We start from the raw sequence: 14322 nt of genomic DNA, 5'->3' as shown, positions 1-14322 counted from the left end.
TCATCCCCGTTATGCAGCCACAATCGGCACTGTGCATAAGTTAGTGGTGGGGGGGACTACTGTACGCCTAGTTTTCATTTATACCGGGTATCTGTTTGAACAAGGTTTCTTCTTTTTATTAAGTTCAACTTTTTCACTTGGATGCATTATCGAGAACCTTTATCTACAGAAAGGAAAAAAGAATTTATCATTGTGTTTGACTACTGTCATTGTTACAGATAAGAATGGTGTACTTGATATGATGATCCGAGCAATTAGAATACGTGTGTGTGAAAATATCAATGAAGTTACGACGGGATATTTCCTTTAAATCATAAACAACAAAGCAGGTTTTGAAATTCATTTCAGTTGATAAGAACATTATGTTTATGAAAAAGCCGGCAACATAACGAGATATTATCCTTTATGTATCAAATTATCAATTAAAAACTTTTATTTCTCTTTGTAAACAAGACATTGCTAACCATGCGTTATCTCCCTTTAGTCGAAATCTTAATTTCTTCACAGAATTGATTGGTTGTGGCGGGCTTTTCTTGGTTCTTCTTTCGATATAGCTTCGAAAATACCAGTGGCGTAGCAAAACATTTTAAAGAGTGTATGCTTTCAAGAGAGGATCCCAGGGCGAAGCCCCGGTTAAGGGGGTCTAGGGGCGCAGTAAGGTTAAAAAAGCAGGGCAAATATATCTCAATGGAATTCGAGTGTATGTTTAAGCATACAAGCATACATTATTGCTACGCCTCTGAATACGACAGGTTAACGTAATCGATTCTGTCATTTTGATTGGCTGATATTTTTATTTACCACGCGGTTTTCCTTTCCACGATGGTATTTAGGGAATTTTGCGGAAAACTTCTATATGTGTATTCAACGATCGCTAGTAGTCAAATACTCATTGGCACAATTGTCTTCAAATACATTTCTAGCCAAGTGTTCTCATGAGAACTTGTGCACTGACTGTTCAAATCTGTGGTGACTGCTCTAGATCATATCTTTGAAACAGTACTTAATCAACTGTTGAATATTACCTAAACTGTTTGAAACACTTTTCACTATATATTATACCATGGAAAATACGTATTGCCGACGCTTCATCCAACAATGCTGTCTGTGAAAACAAAGACGGAATTCCGAGGACGAGCTGTTGAATGATCATTCAGTGTCCTTTCGATATTTTTCTCTACCAAGATTACAGTCCTGGCCCGTCTTAGCACTCGGCACATTTTGTTCCGGCCGAAGTTTCGAAGTTTCTAAGACGCACTCTAGTGGAGAAAAACTGTATTAAGGTAGGTAATCCAGTCTTTTCTTAGGAGAGCTGACAGTGTCTATCGACCAAAATTTGTACTTTGCATATTAAAATTATAAATGAAACGTTGAAATAATCATCTGTGCCTCTCAAACTCTGCGATCTTGGGAGATATGCACGTCACGACACGTATTAAGCAAGCATATACCTTTTATGGTAAAATGTGTATCATCTTTAAACAAAGAAAATGAACACCAATGTTTTTACAAAGTATATATTTTAAAACGCAAATTTTCAGGTAACATGTGGTTTAAACTTGTTAGTCAACTGTTAATTATCTAATATTGCAAATTCATATAAACAATGTTTTTTTCGATGAATTCAAAACGATGCAATATTTCAATTTGTTGTTAAAAATTGTTATTTAAGAACCGTCTGTTTACATGCCACTTCTATACAATGATCAATGGTGGATCACAACTTCCGATAACCAGCAACAGATAGCTACTATTATGGTCCCCGAGCTGGAGACTTAAGGTTAAGTGATACTAAACTTAATATTTCTTACCGAAAAGCCGGCAATAATATTTTTTTACGTTAAATATTCGATAAATAATATAAAAATCACACTTTACAGTTGTGAGGTTGATTGGATTTTTTAAAGAAAAAAAAATCAACAACTTTATTTTGCATGTCTATATGTCGTTACCATAATCCATTACAATTTGCATATTTGCAAATAAAATTGCGTTACATTCCAAATGGAAGTAATTCAGCCGAGAAAAAAAGTTGCTTCATCCTTAACAAGGAAGGGAGCTAACTCTAATTTTAAGCGGATATCTCGATCTTCACAAACATAATTGATCCACTGCGAGTTAGGCCTATCCTCCAGTATCATTTACCTTAAATCACCAACCAAGGGAGGTAACTATATTGTCAGTGCAAGACGTAAATTCACAATGAGATTTAGAACAACACATATATTTTTGTATAATAGATATATAAAAACATAATACAGAGTATACATAAATCTATAAGGATATGTACATTGAATATAGTGAGACTTCGTGTAATGAACATGGTTGCGTAAATTGAATGGGGTACTTCCGGTTCCGGTTGATCAGATTCTGGAGTCGAACTCCTTTAGTCAATATGATGATTATTTTTGGCAGTAATTGAAAGACCAACAACGCAATACCTTGTGTTAAATCACACGTACACACATTTTGTAAGCGTGATATTTCATTATATTGATTTTGAAATTTACAACTTTTTTCATGAAATCCAGTTTATGCAAATGCCAATTTCTCTTACAAGCATGTTGATACAACCGTTCTAGTTGAATGAGTATATAAACAAGATGAAAATGAACAGTAAAAGATATAAATCTCTACTTCTACCATCTGAGAACAATGAACAGGAACACTGGGACTTAGATTCAGTCTTATCGTAAGTGTCTGATCTTAGAAAGCACAAATCACATCCCCGTTTGAACTCTAACCTCATTCAGACATTATGCAGTTTTGGAAGCATCCATGTTAGACTTTTTGGATAATGATAATAAACCTAGGATATGCTAGAACAGCTAGCTTCCAAAACAGGTCTAGCCGTCTTGATCACCATTGAGATGCAAAAGTTGGTTTTAATGCAGAATCTATTTGCTTGACCAATAAGGGTCACCATAGGTCACTGGTAGATAGCGGGGTTGTTGGACCATATATGGCTGTTGCGCGTACATTTCGGCGCCGTATCCGGAGTAGCCGTAGTTGTAGGCTGATGGGTAGTACCCAGCTTCTGGCTGTACATAGACATCCTTGGCAACTGGCTCTTTCTTCTCGTAGGAGGAGTCGTCGAAGTGGCATCCAGCGATGGCATAGAAGCTAGCCGTCAGACCAGCAAGGACGGCACCAATCCATCCAAGGATGTATGAGTAACCATAGGAACGACTTGTTGCATTAGTCAAAGGCTGCAGGAAAACAAATAAACATATGTCACTACGCTTATGTCTTTTATCACCAATGCCATCTACTCTTTCTTGAATTGTTTTAAAAACACTAACATCCTTGTTTCAAATAATTGGAAATTATTTTAGAAATACGACTTTTAAATAGATAATTCAAGATATATTTGGAGCAGTATTAATGACAAATGAGATGTGAACCATCAACTTACAGCTGTCCATGTGAAGGGAAAGTGTCCGGCAGCGTCCGAGATCTTGTTCTTTTCCATGTATTCAGCGCCATGGAAGAAAGCAATGGATGCCGCGCAGGAAAACGCTATCAAACAAACGGAGACACAATAAAACTTTGTATTATCTAACGCTGAATAAAAATAGATGACATTCGTTTTTTCAGAAAAACCATTTACTCTTGTAAAGATAATTTCTCCGTGAAGTAAAGTTTGCCGCTGTTTATATGACACGAGTTTCGCATGTAGTTTATAATTCCGTAAACGTAAACAGCAGAACGATGCACAGATGAAAACCTATTTGATGATAGGGTAAATGAATTCGATGGAATTAAATTCTGCTTAAGGAGCTACTAAGTTCCAATAAAATATTAAGAGTTGTATATTAAACTGAAATTTCCTCATATGTAACTTTTCAGTGTTCACCAAACGTAATAACCCACATTCCTGTATTGCGTCATCTTGTTGTTATAAACATGAAAACACGTAAAAGAGTTTCTAACTATCAGTGCAACCACGCAACGGAGTATATGACACGTGACGTACCTGCTATAAAGGCAAACAAGGAAGCCAGATAGGCCCAGCGCGCCTTGTGACGTATAACACAAATCAGAACGAGGCCAAACACAAATGTTGTCATGAAAGCTACCAGTGCCAGGATGAAAAAGGCCAACCAACATCGGATAAGATCTGTTCAGACATAATAAAAAATACTTAATACATATGACTTTTGCTTTATTCATCTAAGACATCAAGTTTCGAAATGTTAAAATATGTTCATGTATATGAAAAGCTCTCACATTTTTATTTTCTTAAGCTCGACGTTTTTACAGCGACACTTTTGTTCAGGCATGTGTGATTCTGAACGCCTCACACTACTTCCTGATGTGTTTATTATGTAAGGAATTTGATATCGAATATCACATTGCACTCTGTATGGAGTGAAATAGATTGCAGATGTCAACAACGACATTTTGGAAATTTCATATAGCCATTTGGAAATTTTAAGCTCGAGTACAATACTTTTTTTTCAGTGCGTTTTAAGTTGGCCAATTACTGTCTTTGAATTTAAGTATATCTTTTATACGTACGGATTCTCGTGATGTAGTTCTCGGTGTAAGAACTTGTCCTCTCTGGCATTTCATAAGAAAAATGAAAGCAGTGCTGGTCCAACAGGTTAGCAGCGCCATCCAAGACTGAAAAAAAAAGAAAGATAACTCAGAAAATATATCGGAGAAGCTTATACTCTCTTATCCGAGAATTTAATCAACCAATTTTATATGAAATATATGTGTCACGTGCATAAAATTTTCAAATCGTGAGTGAGTCACCAATGATCTATTAAGTAAAATTGAATTTATATTAAATTAAAAAAAATTTTTAGCTGAAAAAGATTTTTTTTTAATTTTCTCGACATCTAGGTGACACTGACTTTCTGGTTATTTGCTCTTATTTATTTATTTGATAATTGTTTAAAAAATATATATATATATGTTTCTCATTTCTGGATGATAAATAACGATATATCAATATAAAATTTGCTAGATTTATATTCATATGGATTTCAATAGACCCCGAGGATGACCGAAAGTCATAACTTCGTGTCATAACGATTAATCACATACAGAACAAGGACGTGGATATGTCTATCTTGTTTCTTGGATCGTCGACTATTAACAAGGTTAAGTCGCCAGAATATGTAATTATACCAAACCACATGCGTTAATTAACTCGAGGAATTTTAACAGATCATACAGCAATGTATGATACATATAAATAAACTTAATGTTGACATTTATGATAGCTTTACTGTTCACGTTTGACATCTTTAATAACTAGTATTTGCCGGGTCGTAACATGGGCCTATGTCACTTAATACATACATAGCGCCTGTGTCATCTAAAAACATAGTGTACCAAGTGCCTAGAAGGTATGTATATATATATATATATAAAATTACTAAATGTATGCAAATAATTGCATCAAGCGCCTGTGACAGAAATTATACCAATTAGCAAACGATTTTTTGCATCAAACCCCTGTGCTTGATTAAAGGCGGAAATACAAAAATATCGTTATAGGGGAAACATTTACAGGTACCTCACAAAGATAAATATTGAAACGACATCAACCTGTCCAATCTGTCAACACGTCGCTATAATACAACACAGCGGTATTTAGTCGAACGTGTCTTTCCTACGGCAACATTTGTTTCAATTATTGTAAATATTTGTTAGCATGAGCGTCATGTAAAAATCGCTACAAGATCCTTATCAGAAATAAAACTTTCTATGTTGTTTTTTTAACTGTTTGCCGTTGATTATATTTGCAAACGTTTCTTAGGGTTAATATTTGAAAAAGTAAAAAGCATTGTAATTTTTTTTTCAATAACTTAAGCGCCAAGATAACAATACTACGGTGTGTGCCCAGGTGTGTATTGTCATTAAAACACTTATTAGTCATAATGTGTGGTGTGTATTGCCTTCCGCTACTTTTGTAAGGCCGCTTAAGACATCGTGATAGGTTATTCAGTTCAGGAGATATTACAGACCCATACGATTCAAAACATAGATTTTACTGAATGACTAAATTTCTCTTAGACTAGATTTGTCATTTAATATAAAAATAATCAAAACGTATATTGGCATCAGCGTTTCTGTACTCTTAATCTTTTCGTCACCATTAGGGAATTTTTTTTTCTTAAAATAGAAACGCGAATTCTTGTTGAGTTTCATCTCTTCGGTTTAGAAAACAACCATGGTTCGACCGATTCGAATGTTATCTTGTAAACAGGCAATTTCTTAGCAAGTTAATAAGCTGCAAAAATCAGAATTTCTAACTCAATACAAATCGGTATTGCTTTCGCACTTAATGTTGTGCGCCAATATGTAAAAAATAGATTATTCATGTTGGTTTGTTGTTTTCGACATAAAACACCGACGGTTCTAATTGTGCGTGCACACAAAACATTCCTCGATATTGCCCATTCGTCCGTCAAGTTCATTCCCTCGGAGAAGCACCTTGAACAGAGAGAATTTATTGCCTTTCGCAGTCAATTTATTTTTCTGCCTTAGGTTAACGAACTGCGGTCAAATGCGGATTACTTTGGTGTCCTACGGTTAAACGACACTGTCTGTATCATGTCATACTGTTGTGTGTCTGGTGCAATTTTGTATAAGGTATGACTCAAAGCCATTACATCAACATACCATCTTGATCGCTTAAGCGTTTAACATCTTTCACGAAACATTCGTACAGTGTTTTGTTGTTGAAATATACATAATGCCTGGGAACATAATATCAAACAAACGTCAAAATCATATAACAATTTCCTTGAAAATCTGCATCATTTTAAAGCCAAGTCGTAATTTAAATATATATGTCGTCTTTGTGTGAAATGTTATTGAACATAAGCATATACATTTAGTTTTTCATCTTAGAGAAGAATTAAATATTTTTAACGAAATAATTGTGCTTTCACAAAGGCATAGATTGAAGTCGATAGCAGATATTAAGTATTGAAATGAATTATATATATACCGACAACAAACAAGTTCACGCAGGTGACCTTTCAACGACCGATCAGGGGAATCGAACCCCGATCGGCAACATTCATATGAGATGGGTGAATTTGTCACCTTCGTAAATCTTCACCGCTAATATACGGAGTTTAGAATATGTTTCTCAAGTTTCTTGCAGATGTGGTGTTTTTAAGATGGCGGACTGGTGAATACAGCTAGGAGATAATTTAGCAAGCTATAGTGGAGAAACTGGGACTTTTATGAAAAGCATTTAGTTGAGTGGAAACTCCTTATCAATAAGCGACAGGCACAACAAATGCATAATAGACCGACATGTTATACGATCTCGTAGTTCATAGAGTTATTCATAGCGAGTAACTTTCTATTATATGTCACACTCGAACTTAAAAGCGCCTTCGAAAGAAATTGTGTCCCACATTACTCTATAAACCGTATTTATGCACCAGTTTGTATAATAAACTATGTTCATCGATCTCTCGGAGAACATGAATACAAGTGTTTACACAATTTATTCTATCGACCACGGAACCGGGCTGTTTACCGACATTATATAGATCTCTCCGTGGTTTTAAACAGCATAGCTGAAACACAAACAGCAGTCACGTTACAGCCACAAGGAAGGAGAAAAGTTACGAAATACATCCCGAGTTAAAATGTGTTTATTCTTACATGCATGTATGCTTATAAAATCGTTTGTGATAGGGTGGGTTTCATTGATATAATGAATCGTGTCTTTTGTCATTTCTTTGACTGGCATATTTTAAGCGAGTTTAACTAAGAAGTGCAACAGATGTTCGAGTCCTCTGTAGTAACTATTTCCATGGGCTCACAAACATTCGTCAGAAAATATTTGAACTTACTGCGAACGATCTCTGTTTGGAAGTAAGATCAATTAATACAGTCAAGATTATTTCCACAGATTAAATATTTTTAATGTTATCCGGTTTGTTTTTTAATTATAATTTCGAAGGAAGTTGGACAGCCACAATCGTTTGATAAGCACTCTGAATGACAGGTGACAACAACGAATTTCATTTCATGTGGAGAAAGAAAAACTGAACATTATCTCAGAAAGGCTACTTCTACAGCAGACTTTCTTGCAAATTAACTTGTATGGTACCAAACTGTGTTTATGGTATACAGCAATGTGCATTTTTATTGATATTTCTGGTCATAGGTGAGAATCATTGTTGCTGTTCTGTCACGAGATCAAGTTTTGGGTTGGTACATCAGGCTGTCACGACATAATGATCCTGCCCTAGTACGGGATGTTGTCTGGACAGCAATAGCCGCTGGTCAGCTATAAACTGGACATAACTACCGACAATTGTCAATACGAATAGGGCCATGGCCCATTCATAGTACACAAATCATTCTTAGGTCATTTGTGTGTTGTAGAAGACTGTGTCAAAGAACCTTGGCTTTTAAGTATAGTCATAATAATTTGTTTGGGGTTTGTTTTCGTATTGAAATGACTGAAGTTTGATAAAAAAACAAACAAACAAACAAAATTATATCGAATAGATTAAAGTTTGATAAATAATAATAAAATTTATTTGTCTTTCGTGTTGTGAGTATCTGTACTTGTAAATTGTAGCCCTGTTCGGTCTCAGGTGAAATATCTGCATGAAACAAGGTGCGTTTGAAAGCCTTTGGAAGTACAATGATGTTAAGAGATTTGTTAAATCCTGACATTATCGCCCTCAGAAACTAAGCGCATACATAGAATACAAGTATTTATTCAATATACCGTTTAAAAATGGGCGGTGCTGATATACACGTTATGTGGGCGAGATCGAAACAATAACACTCCATATGAATAATAATGGCCTTTAGAAATAATTTTACTCATTTCAACACGAGAGGGACTAAATGTTCATGCGAGGTAAATCATAACCAGGTTTTTAAAATGTCAACATGACGTCCAGAACGGGTGTGGTCACAAACTCCCGTTGTAGAGAATAACTAACGAGGGTGGATGGGTTGAAGGAACATAAGGTACAGTGTGTGTGAGGTGTCTGTCTAAGTTTATGTATGGGTGGAAATTGCCATTTACCGACAGTACGCTCCGGGTAAGACCGGTGTCGGGTTATGTTTCGGCTCGGTTTGTAAAGTAACTATATATATACAATGATAAGTAATTCGAGTCATTTTGCAATCCGCGAGGTGCAATTTTAAAAATTAACACGAAAATGAAGTTCTCAATATTTGCCTGGCAACATACCAAGTACAGGTAATTAAACTTACACTCTTTTGCAGTTACAATCTAGTTCATTTTATGAACGTAATTTGAAGACAAACGCCAGTGAACACTTTTGACTATGTATATATCTATCAAGATAAATGTACACAGAACGGCACGGCTGGGTGGATCCCACATTCTCTACCTTTCACACAAAAGGCTTCTGTGTCAATTTGACGCAAAGAATATTCAACATAAAAAACCGCGTCATTTCACAATGAAATTAGAACATTTCAGACATTTTTTTTAGAAATACCTCGATACACTTCACGTACTCTTTGTATAATCATATGAACCTCGAAACATTCACATAAAATGCAATTCTGACCTATATCAGAATACATTTTCACACTTCAAAGACTATGTATTAAAAGTGACGTTGTTCTATCACCAAAACTTGTATACAGAGTGTTCCAGACCGGTACCTAGTCTCATAGTTAAACATGGACTGTCGGAAAAGTCCTCCCACAGCTTCATACGTATCGTTTTACGAAGGTAACAAACACATACAAAACCTTTAAATTGTGAATGGCGAATTTTCGAGCTGCCATCGAGCCCAGGTATATTTATTTACCACGTGGTCAGCTAAAAGTCCTGGGCTAAAAGTGTCCTTGAACATGTCCAGTCGAGTAGAGAAAGTAAATGACCAGTGACTTAAGGGCGTTGGTTTGAATATCATTAAGAAAAAGTCAATAATACAAACACCGTTGTGCTGTCACGTGGTCGATGTCATGTGCGTTTTTTTTCAAACTGAACAAAACTTTAAAACTAACCGTGCTTTACTGTCCATCTTTCACGATCTATTGAATAGTCTATTTAAAAGAATATTGAATTTCGGCCACTTATCGTCCAAGGTATCGACCGACGATGCAGGTCCGCCTAAATATTAACTAGCCAGGGTCGGTAAATACAAATCTGTGTACGAGTCGAGACTAAATTTTCTTTTCGGCAATAAATTTTATGATTTTTTTTTAAATATATTTTATTTTTTATTTTGAAAATTGTTCACTACATTCCAAACACGTGTTTTAGTCAAAAACTGACTTAGTCAAAAACTGGCTGCATTTATTGAAAGGTGGGGCGTCTATAAACATGCATGTGTCTGGTTTAAATAAATGGGACAGTTTACCGTAGAGCCGGAAGAAGAGAAACACCATGGTTGACACGGATGGTTAGGTACAGTCTTACTATATACGGTCAGAAATGGTTTTAAGTTACCGGGGTAGTGGATGCCGAGATAATATTTATTCGGTGTAATGTTCGGCTGGAATGGGGTCACACATACACTCCAACAGATCCGCCATATTGATGACAGTGGTTTGTGACTGTAGCTGACAGAAGAGAATTTAGGATGGGCTTAAGAAATGGCTAGGATCAAATTCGCCCAGGGTATGTGAAGCTGGATCGAAAGTTATCTCGATGTTGAAATGTGTTTGTTTTCAAACTATTTAAGACACAGTCCTTTCTCTCATGAAAATTTGCCTAAAGATATTCTGAAGAAAGGTAACACGCTTTCTTTGTAGAGTATGCAGTTAGTTACACTACTGGCCCATTGACCTTTATAAACAGGAACGTTTGTAGACGCAGTAGTATTCGGTTGTATTTTAGTGAAACTATGAAAAAATATCAAATCTAACAATATTGGTAACGCTTCGTATGATCCTTTCACCTAAGAAGAGTATTTGATTCTATCATATATGGGTCTTGAGAATATTATATAATATTTAGTTGACTTGACCTCTTTTGGCCTCAACTATCAGCCCTTGTGTATGGTAGCGGGGACGGATCATATAATTCACAATTTTGGTTTGCCTTTGCCCATAGAGGGTTTCCACAAAATTTCATTAGCATTGATTTCAAGGGGTTCATTTTTGAGAAATCGAAAATGTAAATTGCTTACGATGATGGACAAAGGTCGGTTTCAATAGGATACTTGCCACTAATAAGTTCAAAATGGCGAAGGAAATTGCTAATTTATGTATGAAAGCCAGTTGACACAAGCCGAATTCGTGGCAAACGTGAGAAGCGAGTCGGCCATATCACGTTATAAATTTAGTGATAAAAAATTCAATGTACCTAGTTATCAAAGGGAAAAACTTAACACAGCGTAACACACCAGATACTTCACATTCGGAAACCAGAGACCAGTGTTTAAGAGTTAAAGATATAAATAAATCCGATTTCAAACACGTATATATTTACGTTATTATCCTAGAAAGGGACGTAGGTATGTAGGTGTCGGTTCCGAGAGAGGGGGCAAATGAACTCACACATGGTAATATTCTGACCTGGGTTATCATGGTAACAAACATGTAAATTGGTCTTTAAGTAATGTTTGTTTACTGGTTTTATTGTCCCGGTCAACTGCAGAGGTCAGTTTTAGGAGATGTCTTGTAACAATTGGTAGCTACCTCACTGAACAACATAGGGAAAGCCCGACACATGCCAACAACGTGTACAGGAGAGGGCCAAGTAAGTTGTCAAAACTTGTGCCCAATCCCTCTGATTGTTTTTTGAACAAATAAATTATGCTTGAACCAACAACTTGTACAGATCGGTCTGTCTTTCAGTCTCCCGAGAAATTCAAACTGTCACATGTATGAAACATTGAAGACGAGGTACTAAATTGACAACAGTTAGACAAACACTATTTAAGAACGGATTGACTCAATGTGAGAGTAATGAAAGTGAACGAGTCAAAGTGTAAATTGATAGGGAAATGAAACATTGAAAGACAGGGGCTTCTTACGTAAAAGTTACAGAAAGGAGAGCAGTTTTGAGAAATTCGTACAAATTACAGGCACTGATCAGGTTTGATAGGTTCAACAAGAAATATTAATCAGGGCTGCGAATTTCACATGTATGGTAGTGACTTTGCAACAGCCTCGATTAAAGAATGTTAGGCACCAATTAATGACAATGGACTTTGGGAATTCAATTGGATGCTGGAGGGGTAAGGCGAGTTGACAACAAGGATATGACATATGAAAAAGACAATATTTTAAAGAAAAAGGTAGACAAAAGAAATGCCAGTTATTTCATAAACATTAGGAAACTGAAAAGGCAAATGACTTTAAGAAGAATTCAAGAAATTAGAAATGAAGATTTTTTTCTTGGTACAAATAACACAGGCTTCAAAATAAGTTATTTCAAAGGGGCAACATGGAGGTCTCATTTAATGTGAACCATCGGTTATTATACGGAATACACTGCGATCAGGGGTCGTTATAACTTATTGATTGCTTTATACTTTGACAGCTAATACAAACAGATGTCACTTCACAAGTCCATTTATCAGAAATTACTGAGTATAGCAGTGATGGCAGTTATATGTTTTGTGTTTCGCCTGACTGCCCAAACGGGAAGAGGTGGGCCATCATGATTAACACCTGTAAACAAAATAAGTCCCCACCCCCGGGAAGCATGCCCCACCCTGCTTTGATAGTTACTGTGTGGCGATATACAAGATCCGTTTTAACTTTCTGGGAAAAAAAAGATGACATTTCGCCAAACAGGAAGTGAATAAATTGATTTAGTTATCAGGTGTACATCCGTCAATTCGTCATAGGGCTTGCGTTTAATATGATACAGTCGATTTACTATTCTATACCCTCAAAAACATATACAAAACAAACATTTTCTTTGTATAATTCATATCTAAATGTGAATGTTTTGTGATAATCATCGATATATGGACATAAATTGAAGTTTCGGACGCCATTTTGTTGTTTCTGGGTGGGGCATTGGTAATCCAGTTCATTAATTACTACAAAAGTATATCATGAATGATATAAGTAATTTCGATACTCACACTGTGTGTCGTTGCCAGGGAAACATGTCCTGAAAAGACCATTCCTTCTGGTGTGAGTATATTTGCCAGCTTCTAGATTTGTCGTAGAACTAAGATATAAGGCGTTGTCGGACGCTCGAAGGATTGTTCTGTCAACTGTATATACCAGCCAATAATCGGTAGCAAAAGACACCGCCATAAACACGATTACTATCGGTAACATAATGGTGGCCAGCGCCATCATTACTTTGGCACACATTCTGTCCCCCATGGCTGGACACTGGTTGTGTTTCCTAGTCCGACAAACGCGAAGAAATGTCAGGTCCTGTTCCGAAACGAAAGGTAAGAGTGGAGACGAGGCAGGCAGTCACCGTTCGTACCTGTTTTCCAGTCGACTGTGTTCTGTGACCCTAGGCGTGCCGCATGACTGATTATGTACAATGGCGTAGTAATCATTTACCTGGCGCTTTGTGGCTCCTACCTTTACACAGGTATGCCGAGAGTGTTATATAAATAGACTAATACAAACACATGCAAACGAGTTTGGGAAGAAACTGGCAAGCCGACCAATAATAGCCGGTTTTATATTTACCCATTGTCATGTAAGGGAATACACTATTGAGTTGATTAAACAAACTAATAATTTCAGTTTTTAAGCGTTAACATATTTCTGTGTCTAAACGCTAAATCAGGTATGCACGTGGTGTTCACGTGCCAACAGTAAAAATGCGCTATATCAAATTACGTACCGTAATATACACAGAGTAAAGTAACATTGCTGATTAGTTGGAAACAATCCCCCCGAAAATTGATTATATAAGTATATGGGAACTTCTATTTCAGTGCTGCAAGGAAAAACCGGTTAAGGAACACAAACAAGAGAAGGCGTAAACAAAGGTTACAGGTGAAGACATTGGAGAATGCAGAATTCAGCTTAGTCTAGGTTCTGTTCGGATCAGAGCTGTCTATCGGGGATTTAAATACTTAACTGTTTAATTTTCACATGACCATGAATAGCTACTCCCACTTAAATCCTTTTGAAAGAAAATTGAAAGATTTTGATAGGCTTTCGTCCGGTATTTACGTGACATTGTATCTTATCAAACATGTGTTTTTTTTTAATATTTGACTGTTTTTTATTTGCTAATCTAAAACGTTTACGTCATTTGCTCGTATATAATATTACTTTTGTCACCAAATTCAATTTACCAATCTCATTTGTTCTTGATGCCATGACAAAGGGTTTGGAAATCAGGTTTTAACATTTCACTGGTCGTATGTAAGAAGGGTCTATCTCGAAATATAAAACAAAATTCTC

General features: G+C 36.1%; 1 pseudogene; it reads right to left on the bottom strand.

Annotated features, from left to right (window-relative positions):
• Positions 1–1545: 1545 nt before the first annotated feature.
• LOC132554554 (uncharacterized) lies at positions 1546–13460 on the bottom strand (annotated as a pseudogene).
• Between the last annotated feature and the right edge of the window lie 862 nt (positions 13461–14322).

This window comes from Ylistrum balloti, unplaced genomic scaffold, assembly GCF_031769215.1.
Source record: "Ylistrum balloti isolate Yb309-2 unplaced genomic scaffold, AGI_CSIRO_Ybal_v1 Utg370416, whole genome shotgun sequence".
Taxonomy (NCBI): domain Eukaryota; kingdom Metazoa; phylum Mollusca; class Bivalvia; order Pectinida; family Pectinidae; genus Ylistrum; species Ylistrum balloti.
The sequence above is the reverse complement of the archived record's forward strand: the minus strand, read 5'-3'. Positions and strand labels throughout refer to the sequence as shown.